The sequence below is a fragment of the Beta vulgaris genome, chromosome 6 (assembly GCF_026745355.1).
Source record: "Beta vulgaris subsp. vulgaris cultivar EL10 chromosome 6, EL10.2, whole genome shotgun sequence".
Taxonomy (NCBI): Eukaryota; Viridiplantae; Streptophyta; class Magnoliopsida; order Caryophyllales; family Amaranthaceae; genus Beta; species Beta vulgaris.
Genome location: NC_079207.1, coordinates 59,576,116 through 59,589,257, shown reverse-complemented (window position 1 = coordinate 59,589,257; position 13,142 = coordinate 59,576,116).

Genomic DNA, 13,142 nt, shown 5'->3' with positions numbered 1-13,142 from the left:
ACCGGAGGAAATAGTTTTCAGCCTTTAATAGACTCGATTTTTCTCTCTGAAAACGTGAGATCTAAAAGTGAATTATGAATCCTCTTTATAGAACATGGATTGGACAAATATCCTTTCAAAAGATATCTTTCAATTCCTTAATTCAAGGGATTTAAATCTCTCTTAGAAAAATCAAACTTTATCTTTTTCATCTTTATCTTTATTCTCAAAAAGATATGTTTTCCATAAAAGATTTTCTTTTCAACTCAAAGGGTATTTTCCAAAATAAAATCAGATTTTATAAAACTTGTTTTTAGGAAATTTCGGTTTTATAAAACTCTTTAAAAAAACATTTTAAAAACACATTTTGAAAAATCTTGTTTTAGAAAAAATCTTTTCAACCACGTTTTAAGGAAACGGGATTTTTGTAAAATCTTTTTTCTAAAACTCTTTTATTTTGTCAAACACGTTTTTATCAAAACACAATTTTTATTAAAATCTTTTTCCAAAGTTCGTTTTTATCAAAATCTTTTTCACACACGGTTTGATAAAATACTTTTTCTAAAAACACGTTTTCCTAAATCCTTTTTATTTCCGATTTTGAAAACCTATTTCCTTTTTATATAGATATATAATTTTAATATAATTATTTACTTTCTTAACTCAAAGAAAATAATAATTATACTAACTTTATATTTCTATATTTAGCACATAGCATATCACCAAGTTAGAGCATATTACATTTTAATCTAAAGTAACTATTCTAAGAAACTATAAACTTGGACTTCATTCTTGATTATTCTTTTCTTCAAAGTCTTCGTTTATCAATTTCTTTCTTCATGCATCTGTTTCAACTGTTACATACTTTCATACTACAACCTATTATATTAATCTTCATCATCAAAACATAACATGTGCATAAAACATATTATGTACAAGCACAACAAATTCCCCCTTTTTGATGATGACAAATCATAAATATAATATTGTTAGATAAACATTTGTTCCCCCTAAAAGTATGCATATGTTATTCCCTTTTGTTCCCCCTCAAAGAATGCATAGATGCATAGGTTGTTCACCCTTTTCAAAACCTATCCGTACATCAGATTAATAGCATTCAATTATTCACTTGTCCCCACATGCTCATTTATATTCAATTCATATTATCTCAACCTAGGATATCATCAAGACTCAAGTAAATATTATATGCTTTCTTTTCCCCCTTTTGTCATTCTTCAAAAAGTGCAAAAAGACAAAAAATCATTCACGCAATCAGAAAAGTTTAAAATAACCCAATAGCTCAACTATTTAAGCTAGTGATGCTGGTGCTACAACAAACACCAATTCACAATCTTCAGAATAATCCAAAATAATATCCAAAAGTATCTAAAACGGTTTTAACAAAAATTTTGTCCAAAAACTACAAGGAATATGCAAAGATACAGAGTAGAATTGGGATCAAAGGAAAGGTGTTTATGGTTTAGACATAAGTTGGCGATGTCGCTGTGCCGCAAGTCTATCACTAGCACTCCCAAAATTTCAGCAAGATTTTCCACCGACAAAGTTATCATGATTTTATTCACAGTGGAGGAGAGAAGAAAATTTTCGGAAATTTCTAGGTTGTTATAGAATTGACAAACCTCCTTTTCATATAAAGCATCATTAAAATCGAGTAATTTGACCCACCCATGATGTTGAATAGATTCTAGAAGAAACTGGAAGGCTTAATTACCTAGCCACTCGGTGGGAAAGATCCGACCGGATAACACTCTAACAGACGCCGAAACTCGTGGGCGTTTAGAGGAGGAGGGAGGGTCGTTCGTATTTGTGAGGTGGTAGCAACGGAAGTCATCGGAATTTTCCGGTTGGATGTTCGAGTGGTGGGTTTTGTTACAGGTTTTTTTTTCGTGACCAGAATTTCGTTTTGTGGTGTTTTCTTGGGCGGTTTTTTTTTCTTGGCCGGCGGTTTTGAGGCGAAGGTTTTGACGGGGGTGTCGGAGTTGGTGAGGGAGAAGGAGTCGCCGGTGAGGTAGTCTTCTTTTTGAAGATCCGGCGGGTGGTTTTTCGACCCATGGGTTAGGTTTTTTTTTTCGTTTTAGGGAGAAGGATGGAGAATTTGAAAGTGTTTAGGGTTTTTGTTTAATGGGTGGACCGGATTTTGAAGTAGGTTAAGGGGGGAACTGGGTTTTTGGTTTAATTTGGAGGAAAGATTATGTTTGGGCTTTTAGTTCACTATGCACCTCTAACAACCTTGCATAAAAAAAAATTGAAAATCATTTTTTGAAAAAGTTTTATAATTTTGTCAAAGCAACATCAATGGATATTTTAGAAAACATGATACTTTTGGAGTTTTTCATAGAATTTTTCTAGAGCAACTTAGGTGTCAGTTATCAGGACAACATCAATAGCCTTTTCAGGAGTCTTGGATTAAATCAAAAATCTGACTTAGTGTAGATAGAATCTTTCGAACTCTTAAGCATGTAAAGGGGCAAATAAGCACATAAATCAACTAAGTACCAGAAATCAATCCCAAAGCTAATCTAAGTTTTTCAAATCTTTCACGAGCAAGTGGTTTAGTGAAAATATCAGCTATTTGGTCTTCAGTACAAATAAATTCAAGGGCTTTCCTTTTTCTACATGATTACTTGTTTGTTTTAGGAACCCATATTTGCTTGGGTCCCTTTTTCTTACGTTGAGCATCTAGTATGTCTTTCCTAACCCAGATTTGAGTAACATGTTTGACATTCTTTGCAATTCGATTTTTCTTTTTGTTACAGTCGTCAATTAGATGACCATTATTTCCACAAAAATTGCAAATTAGATATTCAGGAAGGCCCACGTATTTTCTCTTTCGAAAGTCTCTTTCGAAGGTTCTGGCACTGAGCCTGGCACTGGGTTGCTGGTCAGTATATCCTAATCCAGTTTGTTCATGTTGTTTGTGGTGCAAGTTAAGTAATTTAGAGCATTCATTCCCATTATCCATTTTTCGTGCATCTTTCGAGCAATAGAAAGTTGTGATTCCAAAATTCAACTGAGGTATTTAAATCACTACTTCTTTTTCGGGAATCTCTAAGTCTCTTTTAACTTTATCCAAGCTCTTCTCTTATCTTTGCATCACTACGACATTAGTGGAACAATTCTAGATTGTTGTCTTGAGTTCTTAAGTTCATTCAACTCGTGATTTAATTTTCAATTTGTTCCTCAAGACTAGATTTTTCAGCTTCGAACTCAGTGACTGGCACTGAGCTATTTACGAGATTATCAACTAGAGTCTTTTCGTGTTTTAGTGTGTTTATCTCTATGTCTTTCTCACAATCCTTTTCATCAGAGTTTTTTTTCTTTCAATAATTCCTTATATTCTGTTTCTAATCCAATTTTTAGCCTGGTCAAATTTTTTATTTCCTTTTTCATGTATCAAAATTATCATTCATGTTTTGACAATCATCAATTACGTTTTCAAGCAATGACAAGCTTCTTTTGAAAGAAGATGAATTGAAGGTTTTAAAGAAGTTAGACTTACCTCACTGTCTTCTTCCTCTTCAAGAGGGTTCGAACTTTTAGCCATCAAGCATAGATGTGAGTCGTCATGGCTCAGTGCCGTCTTCAGAGTTGTCTGTACAGCATTCAGACATAATTTTGCTTCGTGGTCTGGCTGGCACTGATCTTCGTCAGAATCCGAGTCTCCCCAGACTGTGCGATCATGCTTTCTTGTACTCTTCTTCGACTGCTCTCGTTTTTCTTAGGCTTTTCTTCATCCACAGAGGGCATTCTTTAATCCTGTGATCAACTCACCACACTTGAAACAACCAGAGTTAGTAGCACTTTTCTTAGGGTTAGAAGTATGCCTTTACCTTTGAAGTTTCCACTTCTCCTGAAGTTGTTGCTCCTGTTCTCTTTTAAGAAATTTTGAAACTTTCTAGTTAGAGACGCTACTTCTTCATCACTTTCACTATCATCCTTTCTACTTCAGTTTTTAAGGCCAACCCTTTATTCTTTGGTTCATTTGATTTAGGATCTAAAACAAGTTCATGGTCATTAAAGAACCTATAAGTTGTTCTAGTGAGAGTTTTGTTAGTCTTTAGCCTCTTGAATAGCAGTGATTTTGGGAAGCCATTTATTAGTCAAACTTCTTAACACTTTTCTAACTAAATCTTCAGAAGAATAGATTTTTCCTAAAGATCTTAGTTCATTAGTTTATTAGTGTGAATCTGGTAAACATATCTTTAATAGATTCGTCCTTATTCATTGTGAACAATTCATATTCATGGACTAGTAAATCTATCCTAGACTGTTTTACCTCGTTTGTACCTTCATGGGCCAATCCATGTGTCCCAAATTTCCTTAGCAGTATACATGCCGAGATTCTGAATATTCATCAGGTCCAATTCCAGATTGGAGAATACTCATAGCTTTGTAATTCTTTTCGGCTTTTCCATAGTCAACAGAATTGTACTCATCTTCTCCTTGTCGATCAGCTTTCCTTCAGCATCTTTGACTTGAATAGGAGAGGTCCAGTCTTTATATTCTCCAGCATTCAAAATCAGAACCTTGAATGTAGATCCTCATCCTAGTGTTCCACCATCCTAATCCTTTCCGTTGAAATAGGACACTTGGAATCCTGTCACGATAGTCATCTTGCGTGTTCATGATTTCTATTCTCTAGATGTGAGTCTTACGAGAATAGCCTGCTCTGATACCACTTGTTGGAACACAAGGTGACACTCAAGAAGGGGGGGTTGAATTGAGTGGTGAAATCTAATCGATTTTCGCAAAATCTCTTTTATGGCTCAGTGCCTGGCACTGTGCCAAACACTCGTAAATTGCTGATTTAAGTTTTTGCGAATAATAAACTGAAAGTAAGTGAATTTGATACCAAACACAGATATAACGTGGTTCAATCTCACTCTGAGATCTACGTCCACAAGAAACAAAAACTCTTTATTTCTTTAATTGAACCTAAAATATCAAACTCTTGATACAATAAGATTCCTTCACTACTAACCCTAGTAGTGACCCCCAACACTTAACTCTAAGTGTTGACACTCTCTATAATGGTAAAATTACAGAAAGAGAACGATCCTCAATTATGTGCTTCTTAGTCAAGCAAGTAGAGGACAATTACAATCGTATAATAATAGTAACTTAAATCTGACTTGCTCAGTGCTATGCTCAGTGCCAGAGGAAATAGTTTTCAGCTTTTAATAGACTCGATTTTTCTCTCTGAAAACGTGAGATCTAAAAGTGAATTATGAATCCCTTTTATAGAACATGAATTGGACGAATATCCTTTCAAAAGATATCTTTCAATTCCTTAATTCAAGGGATTTAAATCTCTTTTAGAAATTCAAACTTTATCTTTTTCATCTTTATCTTTATTCTCAAAAAGATATGTTTTCCATAACAGATTTTCTTTTCAACTCAAAGAGTATTCTCCAAAATAGAATCTGATTTTATAAAACTTGTTTTTAGGAAATTTCGGTTTTATAAAAGTCTTTTAGAAAAACATTTTAAAAACACGTTTTGGAAAATCTTATTTTAGAAAAAATCTTTTCAACCACGTTTTAAGGAAACGTGATTTTTGTAAAATCTTTTTTCTAAAACTCTTTTATTTTGTCAAACACGTTTTTATCAAAACACACTTTTTATTAAAATCTTTTTCACACACGGTTTGATAAAATACTTTTTCTAAAAACACGTTTTCCTAAATCCTTTTTATTTCTGATTTTGAAAACCTATTTCCTTTTTATATAGATATATAATTTAATATAATTATTTACTTTCTTAACTCAAAGAAAATAATAATTATACTAACTTTATATTTCTATATTTAGCACATAGCATATCACCAAGTTAGAGCATATTACATTTTAATCCAAAGTAACTATTCTAAGAAACTATAAACTTGGACTTCCATCTTGATTCTTCTTTACTTCGAAGTCTTCGTTTATCAATTTCTTTCTTCATGCATCTGTTGCAACTGTTACATACTTTCATACTACAACATATTATATTAATTTTCATCATCAAAACATAACATATGCATAAAACATATCATGTACATGCACAACAATTTCATCACAATTCACACTGCAAGAAATTATTAATCAACCCCCCAACAAATAATAAAGTAGTATCTTTTATCACTGAGCTTAAACTCGTTATGTGAGTTCCTATTGAGATAAACTCAGCACCAAAGAGCTATAATTCCTTTCTACTCGCTATGGCCCAATTTATCTAAGTGACAACTTTTTTGTTTGGAGTTTGTTGTTGAACTATATTCTCATATTGTATTGTATATTGGTTCATTTGGAGATAAATACATGAAATCTTATTCTTAGTAGTTTTCAATATGAAAAAGAAAAAAGCAACAAAAAGGTCATCTACTAAGAAAGATGTATATTCTGTCAAGGCTACTACACTGTCACTACTCACTAGCATCAACATTGTCACTCAGTTCAAGAAATAAAATAAGATAAAAAACATTTCTTGAGACAGATACTCAAACTTGGTCTATTTTTGTTATGAAATTATTACAACTAATTACTTATAGGAAGATGAACATGGAGAATAAATGAGCTTGATTGAACTTCATGAAGCAACTCATAAGAGGAAAGATGATCGTGAAGGCACACACTTCAGACTTTTTGGTACTTGGTCCAACATATTACTTTATATTTGAGTTTTATTTTTCTATCAGATTTACATTATTTACTCCCAAAAAAATTGTGCGGGAGGATGCAAAAGCAAAGGTTGATTCGTTAAAGCTTTGTAATCCTTATATGCTTCATGTTGACGTTGAGAATGAAGCCTTTCAAGCTGTCATGAATGGACATGAAGTACCTGAACGACCCCAGGAATATGGATTTGGGGTGAAAAATAGTGTATTCATGGCGTGCGTGGTATACTTAGAAAAGAAGGAAATGAAAAACTTAAAAGGAGACATGTGGAACTAGAAAACATTGTGGAGACATCTTTATTGAAGAAGAGAAATGAGGAACTTAAACAAAACAAATAAATAAGTAACAAGTTTAATGAGCATACTAACATGATGAAGACTGTTGCTACACATTTTTCTCTAGTATTGGATGCGGTGCATGATGGAAAAGCTTTTGCTCAACTTATAGATATTGCAAAATCAGTTATGCATTTGATTTCTACAAAGGTATTGTTATAATATTATCATTCATTCACTTGAATTATCAAAATCAAGCCGTTTGCTAGTTACATATAATTTTATTTTGTCATTAACTAACTTTTTTACATCTTTTATAATTGGCGCTCACTATATATAAAATATCAAATTATATAATTAAGATTACTTATGTTAGTATTCTTTTTTTTTTTTTCAAGGTTCAAGATGATGGTGAAGGAAAAGAAGTCAAGGAGCGTCCATTAAATTAGTACAACTCATAAAGCTACTATTTATTTGAATAGGCCTTGTAAAAGATATATTTATTTTGTTATGCTTGTTAGGCTTTTTTCTTGTAAGGTTTGAAGAAGTTGATAGTAGACATTATTATCTAATTGACTTATTTTATTTCTGATCGAACATAAAATTTTAGTGTGTATTTAATCATTAATATTATTATATACTACCTTCATTTTCTAAAGATCTTCCTTGTTACTATTCCTACAGATACCAAGGAGGATCCATTTGTCTGGGGTATGGAGTGAGTAAAGTAGGAGAGAGAAAGGGGTTAAGATAAATAAACAAATAAAAATGAGTTAAAGTAGGAAAGAGAAGGGGAGTAAAATTAAATTAATAATGTAATGGTGGACCATATCATAGTGGTTATTATTATTATTATTATTATTATTATTATTATTATTATTATTATTATTATTATTATTATTGTTATTATTATTATTATTATTATTAGTATCAATATTATTATTTTATTATTATTTTATTATTATTATTATTATTATTATTATTATTATTATTATTATTATTATTATTATTATTATTATTATTTTATTTATTATTATTATTATTTTTTATTATTATTATTATTATTATTATTATTATTATTATTATTATTATTATTATTATTATTATTATTATTATTATTATTATTATTATTATTATTACTACTACTACTGATTATAAACTCATGCTTTCTACTGTTTGTAGATGTTTTTTCTAGGCTAAAATCTCGACACTTTTTCGTGTTAAGAGTTCGTTTGGCTCCAAAAATTTATTTGTGGATGTAAAATAATCTTGACGCTGGAACGTGTCTAGAACATATTTCAAAACGCAGAAAAGCACTGAGAAACTCAACACAAAACAGCGTCACAAGTCATAACTGGACGTGGCTCTTCGTTGAGAATCTCAATGCAGTAAAGCGTCGAGAATTCTCCACGTGTGAAATCTCGACGCTTTTACATTGCGTTGAGAATTAATTTCTCAACACTTATCCGTCGAGAATATTGAGGAAAAAACGTTGAGAAAACACTCTTTTTTCTAGAAGTGATTTTCCTTTTTTTCTTTTCTTAGCTTTTAAATTTTTTTTTGTAAGGCTTGGCTTTTAACTTTTTAAGCTTTCAGCTAAAATTTATTAGTTGGATAAATGCATAAGGGGTGCGTTATATATGTATTTTATTAGTGATTTAGGGTGTTAGTATGAAAAAATAAAAGGGTATTTAGCAATCAAAAATAGGTTTAGAGAAATTTGTTTCATAATTACTTATGGAGAAGTAGCGAAATATTTTTTGTTCAAGTGAATTATAATTTCAAATATTTATATCATTATTTTATTATTTGAATACATTAAAATAAATTAGTGTTGAAATATATATAATAAAAAATTACAAAATTTCATTAATTAATCAACTTATGCAACTAGCTTTACCAAACAATTAACGTAATCAAGCACCTTATCAGTTTCAGCCATACCTTATTAGTTTCAGCTACCTTATCAATTTCAGCTACAATTTCGATAGTATTGCCAAACAGAGCCAGTATGTATTTGATGCGCCCTTTGCAGTTTCCACTACTAGCAAATTATAATGGGCTCCAGCTAGAGATGGCCAATAGTGCGGGCCAATCCAGCCCATCCAGCCGAGCCCGCCTCTTGGTTGTGTGGGCTGATCCCGCGAAAAGCTCGGTCCTACCTAGCTCGAACCGTGAAATGGTGGGTGGATCTTGGGCTAGATTTTTTTGAGCCCAACCCACAAAAGCCCGCTATTAAAACCGTCGAGCCTGGTCCACGAAAGCGATCTAGCCCAACCCAAGTAATTATTCAACCAAATTGTGTATATTTAGATCAAATTGTATATATTTTAATCAAATTGCATATATTATAATTCAATCAAATTCAAAAATAATGAAATTATTCATGAATATTAATAATTATATATATTTTAATTAATATTAAAGGTTTTATGTAACAATAATAAATGATTATATAACTTTGAAAAAAAATTCGCGTGGCGGCCCGTCATCCCGCCAGTCCTTTAGGCCCACAAACCGCCAGAACTGCTTTCTGAACCGTGAAAATCGGTAGCATACCAGTGTGGGCTAAGATTTTACAGCCCGTGGACCAACCCACCCGAACTGTGAATTTCGCGGACCGGCTTTGGACCGTTAAATCTCAGCTCGGCCTACTAAGATCCACGGATCAGCCCACCCAGCCTGCATCAGTGATTTTGTCTAGCTCCAGCCCCTACGGTTCCAGTGGGTCTCATGCACCTTAACATTCGAACGTAAGTGCTCCCAGTAATTTACCTTTTGTACATCATTTTTCAAACAAAATAATGGCCTGCCACTTAGAACTACGTAATCATCATTCATCAATAAATAATATATATACTCGTGGGTCTGACGATATGTTAAGTCGAATATGTTTGTGTTAGCCAGGAAATAAGTCATCAGTTGTAAAGCAATAAATTATAGTAAACAATTAACTTAGTTTAGTCATTAGCGAGGACAAAAGATAATCTAGAAAATACTTAGTCATAAGCAAGTAGATTGGTCCCTACAATTACCCCCAAAAAAAATTATAAAATTGAAGGTGCGCTGTATTGATGAAGGGAATCCAAACAAATGCCTATAATAAGTTCGAAAAGGATGTCCGCGTACATTGTAACGTATTTCCTCAATCATTTTCATAGTTTATCGGGGGAATTGGTCCGGGACGATATATATTTTTTATTTACTTTTTTTTGTATAGGTGCATCTCTTTTTTTCGTGAAAAAAAGAATTTCATGAATTAAATAGACATAGCAAAAAGCATAACACAATCCAAATTAAAGCTAATGCGTTTCAACAGTAATTAGGAAGAATGCAAAAATGTCGAATGACATTGAAAGAAACTCTATGTCCCAACAATCTTTAGCGCGTAAGCTTGTGTGCAACTTGCTTATATGTGCGCCTAGTGAAGATAAGGTGCAACTCGTGGAATTTGTGTCGTCGTAATGTATAATCAGTAATATGTCACTCTATAAATCTGTTGGAGTTTATAATAGAAACTCAAAAGTTTGCTTCAAAAGAATATGAATAGTCTATTTTATCTTTTGTCCACATTGAAAGAATAAAATATAAAAGTTGGGTTTATAACCATTATTCTTCCCCTACCATTTTCCAGGACAATATTCTAGATCATTCTCAATCTGCTTTTCTGTAAACACCGGAAACAGAGAAACCGTGTATCCCTATTCTATATCGCTGGCGAGGCGAAGACCGGATGCTCTTGTTAAGACTCTGGAAGATATGAAGAATTTTGTTAAGTTGTGCAAGGTTGAGATGGCCTCCCTAGAGGTTGATTCTTGTAAGTTCGTGTGTTTTTACGGGGCAATTTCAACTTTAGGGCAATGATCTTCTCACACCACGGTTGACAGATAATTAAGTTTGTTTTAATTGTTACAATTTATGTTCCTACATTCTAAAGTTTTTTTTTTTTTTTTTGAACCAGTAAGAAGAGTAATATATAAGCTCATCAAATCAGATACACACTACAACCTCCAAGCACAGTACAAACCAACTAGGTTGGACTCTACTGCACAAGGAGGCTAGCAACAACTAGTTACAACCATTACACACTACTACATAGATTCTCCCACCAAGTACTATCTTTACTATTGAGCTTAGTATCACTATGAGCTTTGACTCTACAAATTACATCTCTTCTGATTTTATCAAAGACATTCTTTGGATTATAAACTTTAGCATTCCACACAGCATCATTACGAGAGTGCCATATTGCATACACTGTCGCATTGAGAGTAGCATTATAAACTTTCCTCTGGAATCCAGAACAATGTCTTCTTCCTATCATCCTGTACCACATTTCCAGAGTTCTATCTACCCATCTGAGCTTCAGCCATCTCAGAACAAGCTGCAACAATCTGATACTGAATTCACACTGAAACAGTAAGTGGTTATGTGTTTCACTTTGAGTCTGACAGATAGCACAAACATCATCATCTATGATCCTCCACAGCTTTAGTATGTCTTTTGTATAAATCCTCTTTCTAACAGCAAGCCAACAGATGAAGTTGTGCTTAGGGATAGCAAATCTACACCATACATACTTATCCCAGAAACATCTAGGATGATCACCCACCATGAGTTTATAAACTTTACTGATTTGGTATCTTTGAAACTGCATGAATACAGACATGTCTATACTAGTTTTGATTTTTTCTTTTACATCACATATGCATTTCCAGTACCAGCTTGCATTACTTGGAGCTTTGTAAGTCCACCAGTCTGCATTCTTCACATACACAGCATTAACCCACCTGATCCATAAAGTATCTTCTTTCTTTGCAATAGCCCAAACCAATTTTCCAAGAGCAGCTTGATTCCATTTCTCTATACTTCTAAAACCTAGACCCCCAGCTCTCTTAGGTAAACAAGTGGAGTTCCAATCCACATTACCAGGTTTAGTGCTATAGAATTCCCCACTCCATAGAAATGCCATGCAGACCTCCATTATCTTCTTAATCACACCTTTGGGGATAATAATGATCTGTTCCCAATATGTATGGAGACTCATCAGGACATAATTAATTAGTTGGACTCTTGCAGCATAAGAGAGGTGCCTAGAGCTCCAAATCTTAATTCTGTTTATCATTTTATCACATAGAACAGTGCAATCAGCATTGCTAATTCTTGATGAGCATATCTGCATACCTAGATAAGTAAAAGGTATCCTACCTTGAACAAAACCAGACACATCAAGTATTCTTTTAACCTCCTCCTCCTCCATACCTGCTGTGTACACAGCAGTTTTACTCTTATTTACACATAAACCAGAAGTGTCTGAGAATAGCTTGAACCCTTGCAAGATCATATAAGTAGAGACAAACTCCCCTTTACAGAAAAGAAGCACATCATCTGCAAATACCAGATGATTTAATTGAATGGCTTTGCACCTGTAGTGAAATTTGAATCCATTTTTCATCCCTACAAACTTCATTATCCTACTCATGTATTCCATACATATGACAAACAACAGTGGTGAGATGGGATCACCCTGTCTAAGTCCTCTCTTAGGATGAAAAAACCCAAACATATTACCATTGTTCATCAGAGAACAGCTGGTACTGGTAACACATGTCATCACCCAGTCAATGAATTTTTGAGGAAAATTGAGACCATTCATCATTTCTCTCACAAACTGCCATTCAATGGTATCACAGGCCTTCCTCATATCCATCTTTATCAAGCAACTAGGTCTGCAATTATTCCTAGCATACCCTTTTAATAGATCCTGGCACATCATTATGTTATTCACTATATTCCTTCCTTGTATGAAAGCTCCTTGATTGTCAGCAACAATCTTAGGAAGAATAGGGCTCAGTCTCATACAAAGGATCTTAGAGATAACCTTGTAGATCACATTACAACATGCAATGGGACGAAAATCAATAACAGAATTTGGCACCTTACATTTGGGAATAAGGGCCAAAACTGTGGCATTAATTTCTTTCAAAATTTTTCCACTATGAAAAAATGCAATGACAGCTTCAGTTACCTGGTCTCCAATGATCTCCCAATTATCTCTGAAAAAGTGTGATCCAAAGCCATCACTACCAGGAGATTTGTCCCCTGGAATAGAAAACATGGCTTGTTTAACTTCTTCAGGTCTAACAGGACATATTAGACCTTCATGATCTGCAGTTTCCACACCTTGCCCAAGATCAATGATCTCCTGGAT